We start from the raw sequence: 26115 nt of genomic DNA, 5'->3' as shown, positions 1-26115 counted from the left end.
TTGAGGCGTGTATTGTATTGCGCTACGATGCCACAGACAGACATACACACACAAAAAGCGATCAAACGTTTTATAAGTTTGATCGCTATGTGTCGCCTTTTTTTAGTTCGAGGGCTAAAAATGAGGCTTGATTGAAGTCCGTATATTTTCTTCCACCAGCTTATTGGTCAAGTATGTTGCAAATAACGCGTAACATAATATCATTCAATATTTTTATTGGGTAAACAAACACCCTATATATATGGTAAAACTCAATAAGAATATATAAATAGTCGTGAATACACATAAAAATAAAAACACATAAATATTTAAAAAGCTAAGAAAGGAATGTGTCTAAACAATAAAAAGTAATGGGAATGCGGAAAATTTCCAAATATAGAAATAAAATGCTAGACACACATTCCCCAAATACACTTATATTATTGTTATATGGTAACAAAACTAAGAACTATTATAATATAGAAAAACTGTTCATAAATTTCAACAACTCTTTGTGCACTATAACAGTTGTGTAGACAAATAAAATCCTATTACAAATGTAAAAAGACGTGGTGGATACAGTACTTAGATTCCATAGATTCGGGACATAACTTTTTGATTTAGGGGTGGCAGTCTTTTCGAGGATAAGTTCATAGAATATTATATATAGAGAACGCGTGGGATCTACCAGCCTGTAAGTGGATGCAATATGATAAATGAGAGGGGCGACTGTCAGTGAGTTCCCCTGTGCCCCCGTCATAATCATATATATATTTTATTTGAAGTAGCGTTGACTTTTTTATATCTCTATGGTTAGCTTAGATTTTAGCACAAGTTTGAGTAGCACACACTTAGAGTAAAGATCACAATACAGTAATCACTCCTTCAAACCTTGATAGGTCGTCAAAATATAGATTATTCAAGTGGGACACTTTTGAGCAAAAATTCGACTATGTTTGGTCTACCATTAAACAAGCCGAATGAATTCTCTTATAATATGTTATATATTTATTCTTGAATAGTTTTTTTTCTCATGGTTGTTTTCTTATTAAACACTAGCTGTACCCCGTCACACTTCGCTGTTGGGTATTATGGTTACATGGAAATAAATGAGAAGTATCTAGTAAATTTGATTGAAATTCGAACCCCCGATAAAATAGTTTACAGCTTCTAAATTGAACTGATTTTCATGTAACTTACAGTTTTTAATATACACACAAGCCCTTTGGCATCCGCGCAAGATCTTCTGCTTACGATTTAAAAGATGGGCGTCTCAGTTAAATAAAGTTACAAAACTTAGCCGGTTATTAATGAATGGCTGAGAAAAATAGCGCTTCTCGAAAATTCAAATATTAATAAATTTATATTTTTCCAACTTATGTCTAAAATTTAAGATTTATGTCACATACAAACACATATAATTTTAGGAAAAGTTAATAAAAGGTTTTTGTACACTTTATAATGTACAGTTTTCATTAAAGTTTTGATTTCGATTTTCAAATCGAAAACAATAACTTTCTACCAGAAAGTGAATATAATAAATACATTGGGTGTCGTTTACAGTATTTTTGTTCACAGTGTGTTTTCTTCGATCTTATCAAATGGGGACATTGAACTTGAAAAATATTTTCAAAAACGAAATTCGCATTATTTTCTCTGTTAAAGAAGATAACACGAAAAACTTCAAAGACATATAAACTATAGTATTTTCTACTCCTTTTAATAAATTTTGTTTATTTCTGGGAGGAAAAAAACAATAACATATATAATTTTGTGCATATAAATAAAGCTATAACTTGAAAATTCAAAGAATATCCCGTAGATAAATCTTGAGATATAAAAACCGAGCATAAGTTCCCTGAACAATTTTTGTAGTATTTTTTCTATAAATCATTTTGAAAGAATTGTACTCATCCTAATTTTCCGTTATTAGAATCGTTTCCTAAAATTTTTCTTTTTTTTCAATAAATCTAAAAACAAATGTTTAAAAAATGTAATTTTAGATACTTATTACCTCGATTATAAAAACATTTACTGTAGATTTTTAGTCATATTTTTTCCGAAAATATAAACATTTGCATTGTATCGAATTCCAACTGTGAGGTATAAGTGTGTTTAATAAATCCGTTTCATGAGCCCCAGATCACGATTTATAGGTTAGTATATGGTGGCCGAGCATTGCTGGTAATTTTTTGCTTTTTTGATAAATTGTGTTTTTTTTCGATATTAAAGTTTCCGAGATAAAACGACGTTTTCTAATAATGAAACCTAGCTAGATAGATTTTTCACCCCCAAAATCCCCAGCATACTAAATTTCATAAGAGCATCTTTTTCAATATGATTCCTGGTGGGTGATTTACTGAAAATTGCACGTTCTTATGTGTGCTACGTATTTTAATAAATACACATATTTTAATACTAGTTGAAAATAATTAAATACAGTCCGTTTTCATAGGAAGTTTATCAAAAAATCATGTGGGTGAGATGTGTTAGAGTTGGGCATTCCATTCTTGGTGAGATAGTATGGAATGTTGATCATTGGTGGTAGATTATGTAATGTGCTACAATTCGTAAAAAATGTTGAATGGTGATGTAATAAATTGAGCTGTGCTACTCTTCGATGTTGTAATGAATTCTTTAATTTCAAAAGTTGATTTTTCTACAGGTTTCACCTATAATTCAAATAATCGATTACTTGAACTTTACATAAAATTTTTTTTATAAAAAATAAGTTTAACAAATAATTATTGAGTATAGGAAGCTATAATAGTTCTTTTGTTTTTTGGATGAAATCGACACCAAAGTTCGAAATATATAAACAGACGTGTGGGTGTAAATATCATAGTAATAATTCGTTACATTTTGATTATACTTGCGTGATAAACAACTCATTAGGGAAACCATTTTCATAGTCCATTCAGACCAGTTAGGTATTAAAACAGTGATAATGAAACTTTTTATGTTTTTCATAAATATATATACGTCTTGGTGGAAAAAAGTAGAGATCGATTTCCAAACAAACAGTACCCTCGAATACACGCGGACTATTCAAAAGACGATTTTGTCGATGAAATTATCGGATGAAAAATTTTTTATGTTTCACCCGATTGAGAGGGCTATAAATATGCCCTTGAGATTAGTATAAAATTGAATATACGCTCTCTAAAGCGTTTCAGGTTTGAACTCTTATAAGTTTTTAAAACTTATAGTTCTTTTGTATCTGTGGTTCTATATAATCATTAAGAACTATCGAATTCATAGTTTTAGAAATTTGAACTATATAAGAAATATTAGGTTTTTTCTAGCATTATATCATCGAAAGAACTGAGGCTTTATAGCAGGTCTAGCTGTATTTGATAGAATGAACAGAATTGACCGATTATCATAGTGGCTATGTAAGAATTAATTTAAGAAGTAAATTAGGGATGGAAAATTTTTTCTGATCTACAGTTTTAGAACTGCTGTATCCTAACTTTTAACGTACGAAATGAATAGAAAATATAAACAAGCTCACAATATGAATAGAAGTAACTCCCAGTGGAAAGAAATTTATCTAAAAGTATATGGCAGAAGTGTAAATGAAATTCATTTAATACAAACAAATTCTCGTTGCGTTGCGCATTACAACAGTGATACGCATATGCGGTATTTTTTGAACGTCTTTATTTTAGCTTTCTCGGTCATACTTCTTGTATTAATTTTATTGTATATAATAAGCCTAAAAATATAATTCTACCGAAGTATTTAAATTTTCGATTTAGTACGAAAGAAATTGATATATCCTTGATGTTGAAAGAGAACACAGAATCAGTTGATGTCTTTAGACTTTAGGAGATCCCTGAAGAAAGAGAGGATCCCTACAGAATAAAAATTAATTCAGTTAATAAAAAAATGTAATAATTGTCATTTATGGATAATTGGAAGTTGTGCTTACAAAACATTTTGATTTATGATGCTAAAAATGTTTAGCAATTTTTTTCAGCTGTTAGTTATTTTAAAAGTAAAAGCACTCATTTATTGGTATTAAATCCAATCCTATTTGTGAAGGGTTTTGATTAATAATTAAAGGATAAAAGTATGGAAGCTTTGTAAATTGATAAATTTTACTTGAAAGAATAAAAATAATAAGTAATCTCGATGCACCAATATTACTTGGGATAATTTAAATTTTGCACTTGCAATGAAATTTGTATGAACATATGAAATTTATCGACAGTATTAGTTTAAGAGCCGTATTAATATAGACCTTCAGCCATCTGCTTAGCGAAAAAAGTTATTTTTTATGAAATATAAATTAACCAATATCCCTGCAATGGGTTGCCTAAAAAAATCTGGTTCAGACTACCTTTAGTAAAAATACCAAGAGTAAAATTTTTTGAAACTTTACGCTAACTGGCTAGACTACTTCTCGATAGTAAAAAGCATAAAGAATATGCAGCAGTTGAGCTTTGTGCCTCTTTTGTTAATTCATTGAATCGCATTTCAAAATAAAGATAGTTATATTACAAATAGGGTGGTATTTGATTATCTGCGAAATGTTGATAAAAAACGACGTTTGAAGGTCTTTGAAGTTTTGATATTTTTATTAAAAGTAGTCTAGACCATATTTTTGAAGTAACTCATTGCAGGGTACTATTCGTACTTCCGTTTCTAATTTACACTTTATATTCGTTGAAAACAAGCATGATAAAAATAGTTTTTATTCCCGTGTAGCGAGAAGCATAAGTATCTGAACTTTTCATGATTGCTGTTGTTATGTTATATTTCTCATAGAATTATATAATTTTCAACGACAAATTATTTTGTATGCATGTTGAAAGTATACTGTACAGGAGAAAGAGTTGTAACGATCAAGCCACTGCCTAGGTACGTCTGGCGCAATTCTTTAGTTTTCCGACCACCTATATGTTCAATTTGTTATCTTTCAAGCATAGAAAATTTCTCATATCTTTTCATTCCATCGTAAGAACAATTTACTGAAACCACATTGACGTCTCTCTGTAAGCGTGTTCGGCAACATTTTATCGTTCACGTTTTGTCACGAAGGAAAGGTAATAGAGATCTCGAATTTGCGTCAAGTTACGTTGCGTAATATTATCAAGATTTATTTAAAAGATTGCAAAAAAATAAACGTAAAACTTGCATTTTTCTGTTCATATTAAGAAACTGGAAATTTTAATAGCTAGTAAAGTTGTTTCACTGAAATAATAATCTATTCCGTAAAACTTATATTTATAAAAATCATTACGAATAAAATTTATGAATTTGTGTAACGTTACAAAAATAATTTTCGCAGTGCCGGGTCTTGTTCTCAGTACCTTCATCATATATTACACTATAATAATTTATATTGCAGTGTAAAAGGCAGTTATGAAAAGTTATTTTCAGCAGCTAGGAAGTTGTAAGTGTGGACCAGCACTTGTTTGTTTTAAATTTTCTTAAGTCATAATTATTATGCAGTTCTCATGTGGAACTGCAATTCCGAATAATAACGCAATAAAATCAACAAAATTAAGATTTTTATTTCATTCAATCCTTTTTCTACATTATTTCAGCAAATATTTCACAAATTTTAAACCAGAGGCTATTTTACGTGGTAATTACCTTGATAAGTAAATTTCTTAAACGGTTTTTTTGTCTTCTTTCTAATAAATTTGCAATGAGTGTATGTATGATAATGTATGAGAAAAATACTTATTTTTCCATGCATTTGCAGCAAAGTCCTCATAATTTCACTAATAAGGTATTATCGTTAATCTAAAATAAATTATGAAATTTAAAAAAAGCTAAAATTTATGTTAAAATAGACTTAAATATTCTGATTTCGAGTCATAAAAGCACATTTTTCTTTTAAAATATTAAAATTAAAAATCGTAATTTTTAAACTGTATATCACGTGACCTAAAACGCGGGCAAGCCTTGCTGTGATGTCATATCGGTATGAGCCATAGACCATCAATTAGTTCAGTGTAGGCTGGGTATAATATATCCATGGATAATAAGTATTTATATTTATTATAATCAGATGTCTATGAATATATCTGTCAAACTTATTTGTGTTATTTCGTAAAATGATACCGGTATTACGTCATCAAATTGGATGCCCGCGTTTTTGACAGTTTAAAAAAGGTTTAAAATTTAATTTAAGTTTTTGGCAAGAAAGCGTGTGTATTTTTCCGAAATAAAGTTTTTGTGGCTTTTTATTAGCAAAATCAACATTTTCAGGTACTTTTTCAAAAATAGTAGAATACCCTATTTCTCAGAATTTCACTTATTATTTTAAAAAAAGGTCTGGATGTAAGCCAAAAGTATGGCAAACCCTGACAACTTTCCATATAGCATTTTGTAGACATAATACTCAACAAAACTATATACTCATACATTATAAGACAATAAGAATAAACATAAATATATGATGAAATTACTTGAACTGTTGTTTATTTTAATATGTGAATTGAGTAAGTATTATGTATATGCTTTGATGTGTGGCGGATGGTATTTGTACGAGTACAAAGTATACACACAATATTTGAGACTCATTGAGAGCATATAAATGTTTTGAATATTATTAAACATATTCTAAATCTATATTGTGTTGGAAAACAGAAATTTGGTGTATAAAATTGTTAGGTATACGCTGTTCAAAGTGAAATGAGCCCGAATAAGAGAGACAAGATGCATGTATGCACACAAATCTACATTCTCACTCAAATAGTCTCATTTTGTTTGGAACCATCTATATATTTATACTGCTTCAATCAGCAAGAAGTAAAACAATTAATATCAAAATTTTTGTTCAAAAAGGTAGGCTTAAAAATTAGGAAAGAAATGGTTGCATAATGGTTTCTCCTATTAAAATTGGTAACTATATATTTTATAGCAACACGGTTTTATCTCACATTCGTACATTTATTCAAATTTGTTTTCTTCAATGCTTGCGAAAACGGGAACTGAATAAATTAATGATAGTAATATGCTTGTTAAAGGTTTTTCTAGACTCCCCTAAAAATTGATATCAGACCAAGTCACAGCAAAAAGTGGCCTGGTTTAGATAGAATGATAATAATTTCAAATTGTGACTTTTAATTATTCATACTATAATTAATTTAAAAATTAAAAAAAAATAAAATAAAATAAAACAATTACTCCAAAGTTTTTAGCTTTCAGTTCTGTCGGCAGTCCCCATGACTGACTGCTCAACATATTTTTTTGAAAATTTTCTGTGCTTTGAATTGATTGATTTCCTGTATGTTTGGTATCTGTGTTTTGTGGTATCAGTGAAGAATCAGTTAAAAATTAGACTAACATTGTAACCAAGAGTCTGTTATAAATCTTATTTTACAGTGTTGATACTTGGGCAAAATAAGCTCTGTAACACTCATGCCTTAGACGAAATCGATAGAAGATAATTTTTTATGAATTGGTATAAGTACACAAACAAAATATGTATAAATAATGGTGTAGTGTAAGGGCCGAGGCCGAGATCTTCTTTTTTTTGTATGATACTCGTTAAGGATCTGTTTGATTTTATTATTTCGTTTCAAATTTGCAACGTTTACCTGCGATTGTATATTTATCTAGAGAAAATTTTTAGAAAACTTTTCCTATAAACATGAATTAAATCCTATATCTAGTAGTAGTATTAAATGCACGAGTATGTGTGTATACTTTTGAAAGATATAAAATATTGATGAGTACACAAGCTATATAAATATACGGTTTTAATGTTTCATTTTTCTTTTTTCACTCACTAAAATATGTATAAGTTTGTAAAGCTTTAGACGATTTCAATACGAAAAGATAATCTACATTTACCTGTATACGTTTCAATGTCTGGCATACTCATTCATCCTTTAGGTGGAGAGTACTCTAATATTTCCACAATGTAGAGACTAAGTATTTTTCTATGCAATAAATTTTTCAAAACTTATTACTTTTTCTTGTAAAATAGGATCTTTTAATCGCAGGTCAGTACTAAAACTAAAATTATTTCATTCATTTCACGCAAAAAATTTATAAATTATTTAACATTAAAGTCTTAATATACCTATGTTAACACAAGATTAGTACTCCGAGACTCTCTTATATAAACGCAATCTCCGTAGCATCTGACGCTTAACTATTCATTCAGTAGCTCAAAGAGTAACTACGAAAAAGTACCCCCCCCCCACACACACATTTAGTATAGCATTTGGATTTTGGTTAAAATTTGTTGACTGTTTACACAGGACGTTAATATCATCCCGATCAAAAGTACAATCGAGCGGATTCCGTAATCAAAAATTAATTTGTCAAATTGACCCGAGAAAATTATTATTATCTAACTCGGAGAAAAATTTATCGAATTTTTGGAAGGGATTTTATCTGTAACTTTACTGCCGCATTAAAAAAAAAAAACGTCTTTTTTGACTAATTAATTTTGGATTTTGTTAACAAAATATATGTAAATTGAAACTCAGTAACAACACGAGACGTTAAGCAAATGCTAGAGAGTTTGAAAGTAGTTATCAAAAAATTGAGATGTAAATGACTTTCTTTTGATATAAACGACAATATAAACGACAAACAAAAATAATCGTTGATAAATACGACAATCGAAAACCTCGATTTCTATTAACCTGGTACTTTGACCGTTACGCTTTAAACCACAACTATCTTAATGAACAAACCAACCTTCATCAATTCTTCAAAAGGCAGGTAAATTGTTCCTTCATTTGGTAAAAAATAAACCTATATCAAGTCATTCGATGTAATATTCATTCAATTTAAGTGGGCATTGAAAAGTTTGGTAAACTTTTATAACTATTATTTTCCCTGGAAATATAAACCTAAAAACTGTTTCGAAGGTCAATGGAGCGATTTATAGAGAATGTCTGTTATATATATATCATATATATATATATGTATTTGTATTCCCAACGTTTGACCTTCTATACCGGCCAACTTTTCTTCAAATGAGCTGAAAATCGATATGTATAAATTTATATAAGGTGGATTGATGTTATTATGGAGTCTCGTTTTTGCAATTTGAAGGAGGTTTATAGGAGTAAAATAGCTTTTTCGATATGTTTATAACTTCGCACACCTGTAAAGTTTCTTTAAATTTAGGTAGTGGGTTTTAAATTGGTGTTTAGATTCGGCTAGTTTCAAGGAAGTGCTCTTTGGTATCAAATTTGGTATCGTAGTTTTCTACGGACGGATAGACGTGCAGCTGGAAATGGACTAATTAGATGATTTTATGGATACCTATACCAAAATTTTATTCGTAGCATAAATATTCCTAGCCGTTACAAACTTAGGACTAAACTTAGTATACCTTGATATATATATTTCATATATACCCTGTATGTAAATATATATTGAGGGGGAAATATGACTTTAGTGATGGAGCTCGTGCTGCCCACGTGTTTTTTTGTAAGTGGTTGTTGTAACTATGAGAAGTAAATACAAACTAAAGTATAAATGTGGAAAGAAACACAAACACAAACACAAATAGATAGATAATTTCACGGTATCTAACACAAACAGTTAGACAAACGAGTCCAAATGAAGTTAAAATTACTTTTAATTACGTACATAATAAAAATGATGTCAAGTGCGTATACAGAATAATGAATGTAGTTAATACTGCTATAGTAGCAGTGTACCTTTTGCTATAGTTCTTAATATTAAATGTATCTATCTATTATAGTACGGAGGCCAGTTGCGATTCGAAACGTTTTCGTATTCCTTCGTATTGATCTCAAAGTTTGAGAATGAAAAAAGTTAACATTAATTATTTATATCAATTTTTTATAAAAAAAATTGAATTTCTTTATATTAACAATTTGGATTATATGTATTGATTGATATTTTGTTAACGAACAAGTCCACTTTTCCGCTCAAATCGTATCTTCTAAAAAAGTAAGTTTTAACAATTCAAACATTGGTCGATTTATCTAAATTTCAATTTTCTATAAACTTCAATTTATTTTTTAAATTATCCTTATTTGCTAACTTTTTAATGTTCGTAGGTAGCTTTTATAGGAAGGAGCGTGTTTTTCGAATTTTTCGTATATTTGTAAAAAACTTAAGCTTTGGTTATTTTCACTAATGCGAATCTTTCATATTGTTTATTCTGCTTGATACAATTCGGTAAACAATTTCGATAGATTATTCAATTAGGAACCAGAATCATTTCGAAAAATATTGTGTAAAATTATCCTACAATCATATCATCAAAACCGAAAATTTTATAGTAAGCAAGAAAAATAAATTTATATATATATAACAATCAAACATCTGCACCAAATTTAGATTTTTTCCAAATGCTTTTCTATGTACAAAATTGGTTTTGGTGCCCAAAACATTGTGTTAATGTTAATGTAATTAATTTCTAATTTATTCAAAAAAGCATTAAGAAATTTGTTGGGTTAGTGCCGTTTAGCTTTCGACACATTGTTTTAGTATGGCGCAAAACCTACTATAATATTTAAATATAGTTTATAAATATAATAGCCTGTTTTTTTCCGTCTGCATGATATCTTCCTCAATCCAATTTACCTCTCATTTTATAGCTTATCGTGCTGGCTAATAACGAAAAATATACTGACGGTGTAAAAATGTACTGCTTAGGAAAAAAGGCTAGAGAAACAATACTAAGATGTAATTATGTGAGTAATTAGTAATATTAGATCTATTAGATCTGTAGAGCCACCCGGGTCGAGCTAGTTTCATGAATTTCGTTAATCCCATTACGTTGGATTTCTAATGAAAGTTAGAAAGTTGTAGTACATGTATAAAGTATAAAACTATATTTTTTTTCGCCATAACTTTGTACTTATATTCTTCATTCATTAGTCGTTTTGAACATTTTGTTCTCCAAATTCGGAGTCAGCTGGTCGACAAAATACCATTGTTGGCCGTCGTACTATTAGCGTAATGGCCACCGTCTGTCTGTAGTGTAACTCTATTATATATTATGTAATAAAATGAATCTTTCCACTTTTTCTTTCTTTTAACTAGTTTTTATAATTATTTTATACTATTATCGTTGTAATACAGTTAAGTTAGTTCACTGTCTTACCTTTATTATCACAACTTTAATGTGTGTAAAGGTAACACCACAAATGATTAAAATTGTTTTTTACATTATATTATTTTGTGCAGACCTGAACACAAAAAAATTCGGTTTCAAAAAAAAAAAGAACTATTCCAAAACAAATTATTATGCAATAAAAAGTAAAAAATGACGATAATATAATGACGTTACAATTATTGCTATTTTTGGAGTCGGTGTCAGCCAAGGAAAGAACAGTGACAGAACAGTTTGCTACATTGACTTGACTGAAACCGACTCCAAAAATAGCAATAATTGTAACGACGTTATATTATCTTTTTTTTTATACTTTTAGTGCATATTAATTTGTTTTGGAATAGTGTTTTTTTTTTGTTAAAAGTTTGTATTTTGTGATTTTGAGTGAATCTGAAGTACACTAACTAATTTGTCACTAAAGAATAATCGAAATCGGTTGCCGTGATATTGAGTTATTGGTCCATTTGTTGCGCACAAACTTAATGCAAATTTAAGGCTTATATGGTTTTCTCATGGATGCCATTGTCAGAACTGGACCAAATTAAAATGGGACCACATGGGAAGCATCAGGTTTCAAATAAAAGAATAATAAAAATCAGTACACCCAGTCGAAAGTTCTGAGGTAACAAAAAAAACAACTAATTGAGAAGTTTCTCCTTTTTGAAGTTGGTTGAAAATCATTTCGCTTTGTATAAAGACACAGATTTTGATAGTTGTATGATGACAGCGAACAAAACGTTTTGTGTAAATAAAGCTAGGTATATGTATAGCTTATTTTCCAGAGAAAACGGTGATATAAAATAATGGCCGTAACAGGCTATGAAGGTAAAAGCAGGTAATAGTAAGTCATTGAATATAAAGGACAACAATTTCAAGATTTTCAAGGTTATAATTTACAACAAACATTGAAATGAATAATTGAAAGTTATTTTGGGCCTTGAAGGGCTTGAAAGTGTATATGGTCGATATTTTTTATGTACCGAATGTGTTTGTCATCAAATTTCAAATTATAAGGAGCCATAAAAAGAAAGTTTTAGGTAGTATAATGCAAAATAGTTTTAAATAGCCAATAACCAACAAAATATAGATCAAAAATTAGCTATATAGCTCAAAAATTAAATTAGTTTCATAGCTCAAAAATTATACTTCAACAAAAAACAAACTAGTTTAACAGTTCTCAACAGTTTCATTATCCTGATATACATTTTTCACCAAAAATATTCCTTTTTTTTAACTTCCAAATATGCCAATGTCTATAAAGTTAAAATAAAAGCGAGATGATCTCAATCTACTGAGGAAAAATATTATCCCTTTCAACAAATTTTTATTCCCCATCCCAAAAAAACAACAACACGAATATAAACGATTTTCATCGAACAATTGAAATATTAAATAGTCAATTAATAAACATTACTTACGTCAACCAAATTTATACTCCTAGCTGTAGGCCAAATATAAATACACAATGATGCATATGATCCTTAGAAGTGAGATCCAAAATTTTCTGATTCAATTTATTATTTCATACAGCGTAATATTTGTTGAAGTTTTACCCACATGAAACGAAAAAATTGTAGACATTCTTTTGGAGGAAATTATTTCAATTATCCTAAGGTTCTCATTAATTACATTTCAAAATCCTTTTGAGGAATCAAAACAAAACAAGGATTTTTCCGAATAATTCGTTTGATACAAGTGACATTTACAAAATTTAAAAAACCTCCGACAAATTTTCGGTACGGAACCCTAAACTTGCTTTTGAAACATATCTAAGAACATAATCCAACAAAGTACCTTTTTTTTAACCCTTTTCCAAACTGAGCCGGGTTTGAAGAACATCGCTAATCTTTTAGTTTTTTTTACGCTCTCCATTAAATTACGAAACAAAAAAAATCAAAATCGGCTCATCCGTTTAAGCACTACGATGCCACAGACAGGTAAACAGACAGACAGATACACACACATAGCAGTCAAACTTATAACACCCCTTTTTTTAGTTCAGGGGTTAAAAATAGCGATAGACAAACAGCCTTGAATAATAAAAAAACACATACTTATTCAAAAAGTATAACCGAACATAGTCGCTATAAATAAATAATATCTGCTTTTTTTATATAACCTTGTTTTGGGACTAAAAAAATCAGTTTCAAAAATTTTCTAATCCTATAAAAACAGATTTTTAGTTTACTTTTAAATTAATGTTAAGTTAACATGTTTTCTTCGGTCTGACTCCGTTTGTTCCAAATTTTAAAGTGCACAGCTAATTTCAGAGAATCAGATAATTTTGATTTTGATTTTCTCATTGCAAGCAACGGTTTTCAACGAGAAAGCTCATAAATCTAGATATAAATATCCGAAAACTAAGTGTCGAGTAGGTAAACCAAAAATTCAAAAATGTATATGCCAATATAATAAATGATAAACCTGTCTTCATTCATGTGAAAATACATTTCTAAAATTTTATAAAATAAATTAATATTATATTTTATCAATTATAATTTGTTAAAGGATTTTATGGAAAGGCTTTTGTGAAAATAAATTGTTACATTTTAAATTCATTTTAGTTACATCGTTTATAAATAGTACTAATTAAATTTAATAATGAGATAGATATATTTTAGTGATCCATTTTATGTTACCATTAACTATTTTCCCAATGACTAACTATATTCTGAAGCTTTAAAAAATCATTTTGAATTGTAATATGTACTTTTAATACCTACCATGTGTTACAAAAATAATACGATAATCCATTATACGAAATTTTGAGTTCAGTTCTTTGATAGTCATTAATTTTAATCATGTAACAGCTACAATGCATTTGAAACATCACATACGCTTTCGGCTGCTTATAATAAAATTGCCTATTTCTAAACGAAGGTCTTTCTAAAATGCATTCATTCAACGTGATCAAAACTTTCGCAAAACGAACTTTTGATTTAGAGTCCACACATACTTCCATCCATTAGTTCTCTTCAGACTTTTTTGTGTGCCACATTGTATTGTAACTAGCTTTACATTAAATCGTGGTATGAAAAGATCGAAAGGACTGACTCATTAATGATTTTTCGTGAATATGTTTCAAGGGGAAAGATATTTATCTGTAAAATTTGATCAATATATTCAATCATCTGCGCTAAGATTAATGGCAAGTTCCACTATTGTATTTGAAATTATCATGAATATATTTTCGTCTATGAGTAGTCCTATCTGCTTACCGTACCCACCAGCAAAAATTAAGTTTCTTAATGATCAAATCGTCAATCCTAATAACAGTTTTTCCAAGGTTTGTAAGAGAAAAATATTATCTTCATTAAAACCGCATTAAACAATTTCAATGATATAGATTCTCTTATATATTCCTTGTTTTTTCTCATGATTATTTTGTCTTCGAATAAAAAGGAGAAATAATTTTTTTTTAGTTCATCCAAAATAAAAAGAAGCAGATAGAAGTTACTAATACGTTGTTGGAGATAAGAGCAGATAGAAGCTTCCAAAACTTTATGTTTTGAACTGCAGAGTTTTATTTAAAATTAAAACATTTATAGAAACTACTTGGAAAAAAGTTTAAGACCTGTTAAAGTTTGGACAGAATTTGCAATTTTTTGAACAGAATTTGCAACATTTTTTACGCTCAGATATAAAAACTTCTCAAGGGTCTCATCTTGAAGTCAAACAAAATACGTTATTGATTCACTTTCAATTTAGTTTTTGTGTATAAAAACAAATAGTGAGAAGCTGGCTTTACACTTTTATTGCCAAGGAACAAATTGTATAATAAACAATGAGAAGATGGCTTTACAATGTACTTTCGCATGTCAAGGAACAAATTGTATAAGAAAATATAATACTGAAGTATTAACGTAAAATTGCTAGTCCCATTTATATTGTAAATGTAACTCATTTTTAAAACAAATGTACAACGACCACAGTTAATAATCCTGATTAAATCCTTATGCTCAAGAATATATAACAAGCCTAATTTTTCCTACTACATATTAAGTTCAACGAACTTTTTCCTTTCCAATTTTTCCATTTTCGGTTTTTTCGTATACACACAACAAAATAAATGAAATATTGTTTAAGTTGTGGTTATTTGATAGCTAAAGCTAGTCGCAAATGATTAAAATCTCACTAATTTAATTTTCATGTTTATATGAAGAGAAAAAAAATCACAAAAAATAATTGATTGAAGAAAAGTAGATGGTTAGTAACCATCGCGCTAATCAAATTAATACATTTATTTTGTGAGATTCATTAATTTTTTTTCAATTTTCTCTATACCATATTGTCAGCCATGTAATAAATTGAGATTTTTATGATTTTTAAGGTTATTGCCATGATGATTTTATCTAGTTGGTTTTTATAATTTTGCTAATCATGCAAGAAAAAGGGCTTCTAAAAATATAAAAGTTTAGGAAACATGAGCAATTACGAAATTTTCATTACTTCGTGCAACCCAAGAATTCGAATCTCTAACGTTCGGTGAAAATTGATTTTTTGGGTTTGGAAGAGAGGCAATTTAGAAAAATGTTTTTTTTCTTGAAATTGTATTCAAGGGTAAATATTCAATTTTGAATAAAACGGTAACATTTTGTCTAGTCTGTGATATTAAGATTAAGTTTTTTTTTATATAAAGATGTTTTTATTCGACGCATGAAAAATGCAAATTGAATTACTATCCGATAGTTCGATTTAAAAAAAATGGCTCCCGAAAAGCCGAATACCACCTCTTCAAGCGATTCGATCCTCATTATTAACCGCATAAAAGGGTTTACAAAAGGTTTTTCTCTAGTATTTTTAAGACAAAAACCAATTTTCAAAAGTAGTAAATAGTATTCAGTTATCGACGAAGCGTAGGTTTTAGAAGAATTTTCAAGGTAAAGGAATCGGTTTCGTGTATAAGAATTTATTTTATACAATTGCTTTCGGATATCAATTATTCTGACTTTTAAAGTTATTTATACAATCATTAGCATGTTCCAATATTCGTGCACTATTTGTGACGACAGTGTAAAATACTGAGACATTGTATCTACTACATATTATTAATACACACACACACACACACACACCTGCATATTTAAGTTGTTTTTTTTATATTTATCTTAGTAACAACAAGATCAAAAATCGTTTTCGTGGTACCAATTCTCCATAAAATGATATTTAAATACATTATTTTTGAAAAAAATTCCAAGAATCGTTTTTGAGATTCTATATAGACAAGTATCGTTTTTTCGGGAAGTATATTCAATGTCTACTACATCCAATTTTTGACAGGAAAGTATGCATGAAAAGTCAAATAAAGAAGAATCAAGATTGAAGATTGTCAGATTATTTGCCGTTTTCACTTTTGTTTCTCTTCATTTTTTCGGAACAGAAGAGTACATGACAAATTGAACTTACTACTACCGCTAAATGTATAAATAATGTTATTAAAATTATTTTCAAATATATTCATAAATTATAATTCTTCATACAACATACAATGCTTACATATACAGAGTGAGTCAACAGAAAAGCAAGTCTCGTAATTTACGCATTTAATTTTAAAAATTCCAAATGTTGTGTTAAATATAGATTGCGTAATTTACTTTTTTTATACAACTATATATGTCGTCATAGCTTCCAAATAGATTGAGCAGGCTAAATGGTTTTCAAGCATTAGTTTTATTTTTTGGTAAGAAAACACGTAATCCCCATTACCATTTACCAAGAAGTAATCAAGTTTTTTACATGGCCAACATTGTGTTATCATACTTACTGAGGTTTGTTTTATTCTTGACTACTCGAGCTCCGCCTAGGCAAAGTAGTAAAATTACAACTATGTCAAATTATGGCCAGTGAATATAGATCAGATTATTTTTATTTATTATTTAAATAGAAAAATTGATGAATGTCGCGGGACACCAGGTATAAACCTTGGTACATTATAAATGTAGCGCTTACTTTTTTTATTTACAAGATATTTTTCTGATAATTTAACGTAATAGTTTTGGAAGTCAGATACTTGTTTGAAAGAATTAAATTTTATAGCTACTTTTAAATTTTACTGTAAGAATTAATTGTAGTATTAGTTGAAAAAAAAAAACAACTTTTGATTTAGTAGTCAACTCAATAAGTGCGTACGTTGCGGTCGGTTTGATCAGAATATTTATTATGACATAACATAAAAATTTCTAATCTCTATTAGCTTTAACTTCTGATAACTTTCACAACTCAATTTTTTTAAATGATAAAAAATACAATTTTGACAAAAAATACAAATTGACAGTTATACAAATATTTTTGAATTTGCTCCAAATTCATGACCAGCTAAATCGATTGAAAAAAATTTAGTTTCCAAGGTAATTTACATGTCGGCTTTTGGTGTCGTTTTTTTGTTGCCTTTTTTCAAGTTTTACCTCTCAATCAGCAAAAAAATCAGAACGATAACGTGCTATAAGGAACATAGTTCCAAAAACATTTTTAAGCTTTTTTTTTAATGTGCTTCCTTTGTGTTCGCATAATTTCACAGCCCACCTTGTAGAATGTCAATGAACTCAATTGTTTATTTATTATGGTGGAAAGGTTTGGGTTTTGTATATTATAATGCTAAACTGTCAGTTAGATTGGTTTTATATAATACGCTTTTGTGTGACATGTATCAGACATACATTTTGCCAATGTGAATGTATAGGAAAATGGAATTTTTGACGTACATAATACGCCTATTTTGGATATAGGTATTTATTATGATTGTACAGTCACGAAAGCAGAGCTAATTCCACAATGTATTATATAATTATTGTTATGATAATATATTAGGAATATTGAGATGAATTTTATTTCTTTGTTAAAATTTTCTACAGCAGTAGTGTACAAATTTTATCAAATATTTAAGGGTTTAAAGAGCGATCCCCACATATATGGGGAAGTTTGTAGGTTTCTCGACATATTTTTTTTATGAATTACCATATATTCACATAACAGGGAGTTTGGGCCCGTTTGATAGTCAGCAATTATTATAAGTATTATTTTTAGATTATTATCATAGCTGTTATGCGCCAACCTTCGAATTTTACGCGCAACTCTAAAACAATACAACTTACCGAAAAGCGATATCACTATAAAGGTCATAAAATAGCAAAAAGATCACGGAAAAAGTGCTAGAGACAAAATTTTGTAGACTCGCCAAAAGGAAGCCACCATCGAGTTTCAAGTATGAGTTGATTATTTAACAAACAGGCTGCTGTCACGCGGACTATTTCATGTTTTTTGAAAAAAATATTTTTAACTTCCCAGTTTAGGAAGTTATTGTAATGGTTCCGTTTTCGAATTGGAAATTTTCAACATATCTTTACGTTTCATGGTCAGGACAAGGCATTTTAATGCGTGTGTGTGTACGGACATATGTATGTATGTTCGGTGTCTTTTTTTCCGGATCGATAACTCACGAACAAAAAATGATACCGACTTCGTTGAGGTGTTGATCGAAGCCATTAACGGCATAATGATAGATTATCATAACATTCAATCGAGTTGTTTCTAGTCGGACGAAATTTTTATTTTTTATTTTTGTATAACTCTTTGCTTTACTGGAAAGTTAATCGTGTGGTCCTCAATATTCGCACCCGACCCACCCTTTTAAGAAAAAAAATTTTAAGCTCTAAGCTAATTAATTCTCTATTGCTTGTTTAATAATCATTTGTACTAGTTTTGGAATTTTTTTTGTGGATTCGTCATTGTACTGTTCCACCGTAAAACATGATTTATTATTTCGAAAAAAATTTAAATAAAAAATACTTAAATAAGAACAAGCTTTTATTTTACTTTTCTTTTAAGAAGTAGAAAAATTATTTTTTTTAGGGGTCACTCATGCATGACTATTTGTAAGAGCTTGAGGTGCTCAATATAAAGATCAACAATGATTTGGAGCACCTCAATGTTTGTATGTAACTATGTTTTTTTCGGGTGGAATCTTGTAAGTCAATTTTTATATTGAGCGCCTTAAGCTTTTACAAATAGTCATGTATGAGTGACTCTTACAAAAAATTATTATCTACTTATTAGTACAATAAAAGCTTGTCCTTATAAAGTATTTTTTATAAAAATTTTTAATTAACGACTAAAAAAGGCATGTATATAAAATATGGTGGAAGATATGAGAAAATTAGGTCGCTACTTACCTTACCATGCATTGTCATCCAAACTAAGCGTGCATGCAAAATTTCAGATCAACCGAAAACTTGGAAGTCAATCAAATTTGACTTGCAAGATTTGATTACAGACAGACAACAGGACAGGTAAAACTAAATAAAAGCTTGTAAATTATACAATTTATAAGAACCGTATACACTGACATGAACTCAATAATGAATATATCACTATATATTATAAATGTGAAAGTAAGCATTTTGTTTTGTTTTTTGTTTGACTATCTAACTTTGCCTATTAACATAGAACACATGAGGTTAATAGTCCAACTTCGCCTAATGGGAAATTTACACATCAGGCTCCTATTAAGAGGAGTGGTTTACAAGTGGAGCAGCCAGGAGGAGTGTAAAATCTGTAATACCAGGGAAAATGAGACGCTAGAACATTTTATCCTGAAGTGTCCAGTTTTAGCACATTTGAGATGCGCATATTTGGGAGAGGTAGTCAACAAACAATCATTGAATCCACTAGCCGAATTGCTTTCCCACTCTGGACCTAATGAAGTCAACAGATTGTTCTTTTTTTGTATAAATGCCTTAAAGCTTCGAGCTTTTTTTCTAGAAGAATAAGAAACTAGCATCTGTGTTGTTTCAATTGACTTTGTGTTTAATCAGGGTACACGGTGCTGTGATTGTGATAGTGTCTTTTATTGTTATCATTGCTATTATTATTATTATTATTATTTTTATTATTATTATTATTGTTATTGTTGTTATTGTTGTTAATGTTATTATTGCTATTATTGTTATTTTTACTGTTATTTTTGCTGTTATTGTTATTATTATTATTGTTATTGGTATTATTATTATGTTTTTTTTTCTCGGATGATATTCCTTGAATTTAACTTTATACTTGTTATGTTTTATTTTCTTATCAAACTCATAATTCAATAATTCATAATTCAATTCAATCAAATTTTATATTTATTTTTCTATTTAATTTTTAAGATTAATATATGATTGTGTTTATCTTTTTTTTCTTTTTGCTGGTCTTTTTAATCAAGCAATAATAGATCTTTTTTGTATAATAAATGTCATCCCCTGTAATAATCTAATGGATTTAAATACAGTAATTTATTATTATTATTATTATTATTATTATTGTTTTTTGTTTGTATGTTACGCTTTCATGCTAAAACTAGCGAGTGGTTTTTTATGAAACTTTACAGCAATATAGCTGATATATCAGAATAACACATTTACTATCATTTATAAAGATATATTTTAAAATGTTGATTTATGGTTAAAATGCTGATTATAGATGGAGCAGAACTGTGATCATCACTTTTAACCATAAATTAAAAAATTCTGTAAAATTTAAAATTGTAAATATCAAACAAATCATGGCCAACCATATTGATATACTCAATGAATTATAGCTATAACATTTAACAAAATTAAAAACTGTGTATATCAAGAGTGTATGGAGGCTATAAAACGGTGGTTTTTACTTTTAAGGCCAGTGAAGCGGGCGAAGCGGGCGGAATCAATTTAGTATTATATAAAACAAATTGTACTTCAGACAGGTGTCTATTTTCTATTCAAACTAATTTTATTTACAACAATAATAATACCTACTATGTTTACAACAATGCATTGTGAAATGATTTATAAGGCATTTGTAACGAAAATTAGTTTTTATTCTTATAGAAGAATAAAAACTAATTTCGTTTTTCATCATGTATCACGTTCGTAAACAGAGATATGGAATTGTACATATTACAAAATGAAATTAAAAGTTTTATTTACCCATTTTAATTGGAAATAAATATTAAAAAAATCAGATATATCAAAATCGATTCGAAAATGTTATTTAGTAGTAACCATGTAGTTCTGAAATTTTCTTTTTGTAATAGACCGTAAGCCTATAATGAGGAAAAATTTCGAGTCTCTTTGCATGGCAGTTGCAAGATTCATGAAAGTAGTTCTGTTTGTCGAATTTATGGAAATAAATTTCAACAAATTTTTGTAATGTTTTTGATTAGTTTTTGACATTACAAAGCACAGAAACAAATGATAGAAAATTTAAAACTGTCGGAAAGTGTTTCAAAAAAAAAATTGCACTCAATTTTTCAATCCCTACGACGAATTTCGGAAAAAATAGCAACGGAAAAAATAGACCGAAAAAAGTACCCAACTGACAAAAATGCATTCAAGATTACATTATTAAACATTAATAAAATCGTAAATTTCTTTCATTAGATTCGAATTTTTATTCATGAACATATAAATAACTAGCTGGGAACTACCCGCTTTGCTGGGCAATATCCCCACTTGCACCCCTCCCTCCACATTTCCTTGCGTTGGATAATAGTTTTGCAATGTACACGTCATGCTCTTTTATTTGATACCCCACTTAGGTATATTTGTAAATATTCGATATTTCCTTCCCACTTTCTCGCTACACCTTTCTACCCTCCGAAGGTTAAAAAAATCTTCTAAATGTAATTTAAAACATTCTGACCAATTTTTGAACTATTAAAAGCCATAATTGAAAAATATGAATTTTTTATTCATGAACACCCCCGCAACCCTCCTTGTGGGTGGAATTTCGTAAAATCCGTTCTTAGCTGACCTCTACTTGGCAAAAGGAATATTCCTGCCAAATTTCAAGTCTCTAGGTCTTATAGTTCCAGAGATATCGTGATGAGTGACTATCTATCTATATCTATAGAAAGTCTCCTATATATATAAGATTAGCATTTTCATCCAATGAAACTATTTTTCATTTTAACAAAGAAAATATCGGGTGGATATCGTTTACGATAATATCGCCGTTTTTTGTAATAGTGGGATAATTTTTGAACGCAAGGGGTAAAAACTTCAGAATCCAGCCAACCTCTCTATAGTCGACAAACTCAACCCTATCAACTCGTAATTTCAACAATACATAGTTATCAAAAAAAATTTTATTACTCAGATGTGTTTAGTATATATACTTCCGGATCTATTTTTCCGGGTCAATTTTTTTCGTCGCTAGTTTTTACGATCTTTTTTTGGATCTTTTTTTGTCGCTATTTTTCCGGGAATATTTTTTTTGGATTATATCTCCTACGTCATTTTCAAACTTCCTTCCATGTGTTTCAACGAATTATATTGTCAATTGAGTGCAATCTTAACATAAATGAATAAAACAAAAACAAAAATATATTAGAAAAGCACAAATTAAGAAAAAGAAAAAGCAAATTTCTCTCATCTTATTTTTTCATCTCAAAATCTCATTTATTCGTTTTTATTGGACTTAAATAATTAATTTCGCTTCATTATCAACTCACGGTCTATATTCACTTGCAAAAATGATGTTATAAGTTTGAAACTTACCTAATACGACTGTATGATTTATCTGTGGCATAATTTCTCCCAGAATGTTAGTTTCTATATTTTGATTGTTAGGCGTATTTAGCTTTCTAAAAACCTTTACAAAACTTGAAGAATCATAATTTCTATTTATTTTCCCGAAAAGTTTATAGATTTATAGATTGTCTGATACACAGCTATATCTACTGTCAAGATTTTTAATCTTTTTAATATTACCGAAGTGTATAGAATCAATATGTGAGTAAAAGTAAATAAACAATTCGAAGCTGTCCCCAAATTTGCAAGCCTAGTTTTAGTCTTTTGTAATTTAGGAAAGATCTCTAAAAACATAAATTTGAGTAAAGTCGATTCACTTGTTCCAATTTTGAATTCTACGACTTTTGGAATGCAACCAATTAACTTTTATACTGCGATCGGGGTACTGCGAATGAAATTTTTATCGTGTACATATTGGATTAAATAACTTTACGAATTTCTTTTGAAACCTGTATTGCTTTGAATTCGAGTTACAGTTTTTTAAATTCATCCTATAGAAAACAAAAAATGAAACAAAAATGTTATAAATAAAAACTTCCATCTATCCCGTCTGTGGGTATAACCTAACCCGTTTCTACCCAGGGATAGAGTAGATAGATAAATGTGTATATAACATAAAACTGAATCATTATATGAGCATAAATAAATCACGTTTCATTTTTCATTTTGTAGGTTTTTATTTGATCCAGAGTACATATAGTTTTGGGTAGTAAACGGTAGTATTTTTTACTTACTAGTGATATATCTTACAAACCGAAAACATTTAAATTTACTACAAATTTTAAAAGTTAAATATTCCTATTATGTACTATTAGTTTCCTGATAGAAAATCATTATATTCACCTTGAAAATGAATTAAAAATTTATTATTTCTTAACGTTTTGAGATCTAACTGTTGGGCTGATTCAGCCAGCATTTTGAAATATGAGAATATAATCATCTTTGTAATCTTGAAATGTTTAAAATCTGATAATATTATCAGCATAGGCTAATTTTTATCTCGAAAAATGCACGGCTCCTATGGAATAGCATGCAGGAATCGTTTTTTATAGGGTTTGTAATAGTTCGTGAAATGAATTTTAAGCGAATTTTTCTCAAGAAGGGTTGATTATTTTACACAGTAACGATAAAATCTCTCAAAATCTCTTTTAATCGCAAGTAACACCACTCTCTTTTAATCACGGGTAACACCACGGGACTTAGCTAGTTTTATATTATTTTAAATGAATAGAAAATTGTAAAATTTTGTGAAATTCTGCTAAAAATTTAAATACACCATATTATTTTTTAGAAATATCGATTTATATTGCCATCGATGGCCCATGTATAACCGTGCTTTCACATATAACCGTCACTTTTTAAACTTTAAATATTCAACAAAATTAATTCGTCAAGAGTTAGTATTTTTTTAAAATTTCATGGTCAGGATAAGGCATTTACTTCAATTTGGAGAATAAGTATGTACTCAATAGATTGAAGTCATTCCAATTGCCATAAAAAAACCATAACTAATATTTACGATAATTAATTTTATAAATTTTCATATTTTTCCTAGTGTCGGGTATTGATCCTAGAACCTCTTGCATAGAAAGGACGCATTTATTCTCTAAGCTACACATCGATGTTAAAATATTAACTACCGACTGCAGTGGTTTAGGCAGTTATGGAAAGTTACTTTTAACATGTTGGAAGTTGAATGTATAAACAAGGGGTCGTACTTACACGAACGGCCTGTTTGTGTTGCATTTAGACTCAAAAATTGTCTAAATAAATTAAAAATCCTTCCTTGACCTATATTTGTTGACTGTGGTGTAGACATACATCGTTTATAAACTAATTTTGTTTGATAAGTTAAGGTGATATCTCCTACAATAGCAATATGTCGCTGATATATAGTAGCAACCATATCAATCACATTATATAGACAATAATAATAAACTTAGTTCACTAACAACAAACTTCACCAATTATACTAAAATATCTAATAAATCTTATTTCATTGTCTTATTATACGTAGTAGAAGTTTGTATAGGGTAATGGGTAGTACCTCAGTCATTTATATCTAGATACTATTAGATTAGATTTGAGTTAGGAGTGAGTCCTAGAATATCTATTCTACTGCGATCAGTTCGATCTTGTTTACTTTCTTTGATTCGAAGAAGCTCCACAAACCCTACTTCTTATTCCTATTACTGGGCGGCACTTCATTTATTTCACTTGAGAGAAGATCAGTCCATTCCAAAGGACGGTGTCGTTTGAGAGACTTTAGCATTCACACAGAATGTGTATTCAAGTTTCTTCCTCATCCTAATAAAATTTTCAAAAATCGCTCCCAGTAAGAAGACCTGTAAGTATTCTTTGTACGCTTTGAAGTCGTATTCCATTTAAAATTTTATTAGAGCTTTTGCATGGTCTCAGCCATCATTAATTTTCCAGGTGTAGTTAGACTCTTGTACCATCGATTCATTTTATTTATTTTTATTGTGCCACTTAATCGAGCGCGGACATCCACACACCCCTAGCTTAAGCTATCATATTTTCATGGTGTGCCCTTCCACTCCCCATTATAGCAAATATTTAAATACTTTCACATTCCCAATTTTTTCCCATGTATCGACCACTGTTCCTTCACACTTTGCTTAGAGCCTTTACTGATTATAAACATTTTTTTTTTGACTACCCTGTATATTAGAAAAATATTCTAAAATACATGAACGTAAATTTTTATCAGTGATACTACACTCCCCCCTATAGAATATATTATATTTATTATTGACCAGTTCAGTTCAGTTTTGTGTAAGTGTATTATTATTATTCAGGTATTCAGGTCACTTCAATTTGTTGAATTCACCTAAATATTTCCCTATATTTAGAATATTATATATAATATAAACGCTGAATATCTGAAATATTAATATTGGTCAAAAGCTTTTAGTCAAGTTGCTCTCGTTGTCCATATATTTGCCTGCTATCTATTTTTCATTTGAGATTTTGAATTAAATACTATTCTTCTTCAAAATTATTCTTCGAAGAATCAATCGTGGTCATGATCCTCTATTTTTTCGATTCTGATGAAAATAATATTGCTGGAATTGTTTAAAAAAAATTTCAATGACTTTTATCTTTGTGGAAATATTAGGAGTCATAACTTCGCAACAAATGCTATAATTTGCCCTGATTCAAAAAGTTGTTGCAGCTTCCAAATTCCACGTAACTTTATTTCAAAGAAATTTCAAAGTGTTATTTAAAAGTTATTAGAAACAAAATGACACCTAATAGTTTCTTTGGCATGTGGACTAAGAAAATAGTTGCAAGTAATTTACTGGGGATCTTGATGTTCCAATAATAGTCAAAATACTGCGCAAAGCTTATATTTGTCAGTCTGAAATTGAGTTAGAAAAGAAATGAATGGCTAGGTTGAAGATTTATTGACTGAAAAAGAATTTTTTTTGTTTGATACAATTTGGCAAGGAAAATATGCGTTAAATATTGAGTAAATATTTAAGTTTCTAA

General features: G+C 29.1%; 1 protein-coding gene across 1 annotated transcript in view; it reads right to left on the bottom strand.

Moving 5' to 3' along the window:
* LOC123292797 (neuropeptide SIFamide receptor-like) overlaps nucleotides 1–26115 on the bottom strand; it is a 249783-nt gene that overhangs the window by 92915 nt on the left and 130753 nt on the right. The gene's annotated exons all lie outside the window — the stretch shown is intronic.

Source organism: Chrysoperla carnea, chromosome 2 (assembly GCF_905475395.1).
Source record: "Chrysoperla carnea chromosome 2, inChrCarn1.1, whole genome shotgun sequence".
Taxonomy (NCBI): domain Eukaryota; kingdom Metazoa; phylum Arthropoda; class Insecta; order Neuroptera; family Chrysopidae; genus Chrysoperla; species Chrysoperla carnea.
Note: the sequence above shows the minus strand (reverse complement) of the source record. Positions and strands in the feature narration are given on the sequence as shown.